Source organism: Micropterus dolomieu, unplaced genomic scaffold (assembly GCF_021292245.1).
Source record: "Micropterus dolomieu isolate WLL.071019.BEF.003 ecotype Adirondacks unplaced genomic scaffold, ASM2129224v1 contig_6408, whole genome shotgun sequence".
NCBI lineage: Eukaryota > Metazoa > Chordata > Actinopteri > Centrarchiformes > Centrarchidae > Micropterus > Micropterus dolomieu.
Genome location: NW_025735397.1, coordinates 1 through 831, shown reverse-complemented (window position 1 = coordinate 831; position 831 = coordinate 1). Strand labels below are relative to the sequence as shown.

At 42.0% G+C, this 831-nt stretch overlaps 1 long non-coding RNA gene across 1 annotated transcript; it reads left to right on the top strand.

The window, feature by feature from the left end:
- The first annotated feature begins 1 nt into the window (after nucleotide 1).
- On the top strand, nucleotides 2-512 carry LOC123964916. The gene is made up of 2 exons (XR_006823567.1): nucleotides 2-107; nucleotides 199-512. It is a non-coding gene; the product is annotated as an uncharacterized LOC123964916 (long non-coding RNA).
- The last annotated feature ends 319 nt before the right edge of the window (nucleotides 513-831 follow it).

Here is an 831-nt window from a genome sequence, read left to right as displayed (position 1 = left end):
TTTTAGGCCAAACACAAACGCTTTCTGGGGCATTCTGCACACCTGACTAATGTGCGCTTCACTAATGGAGATCGCTTCGTCGTTAGTGCTGGTGGAGATGACCGAAGGTACGACTGAGACTCCAAAAACTTTTTTTTTTACAAATGATATGACAATCAAATATTAAGCGATGCGTCAATATCTCTATGCCCTTTCTAGCCTCTTTGTATGGAGGTGCGTCCATGCCCCTCACTGAGGACCACACCTGCCTCGGAAAGTCTGGGCGTCTCCCAGCATGAGAAACGATTCTGCTTAAGGACGCATTTAAACGAGGAGGAGGAGGAGGACAGACCTGGCAGCTTGTAAATGGAGTGGCGATCTGACTTACTGCCTCAAAACTAGGTGCATGCATATGTGCAAGGCTCATTTTCATCACAGCATCAGTCTTGATTGTGAACACAGGCAGAGGGTATACAGCCCTGCTCTCACGACATTCACATCATCAATGAAAAAAATACATCTCTCTAATACAGTATGTGCATATCATTTCAGTGATGGATTATTTTTTTTAAGAATGAGCGTTATCTGTGTCCCAAATGGCAGTTTTGTCACTTGGCAGGCCTAAGAAATTGTGTTTCTGACAATGCCATTTTTTAAAAACATGTAGCAAACTGAATTAGCCTTAATCTGAGTGTTCAATTTATGAGGGTTTGGATTCTTTTTGTATTATGTTGGTTTTACTTTTTGGATCATGTAGTCATTTGTTCTATTTTTACTGGTAATTCCAAATCCCGTGGCCTTCTCCTGAATGTAACATCCACTGTTATGTTCTGGATGTCAGCATGCCAAAGC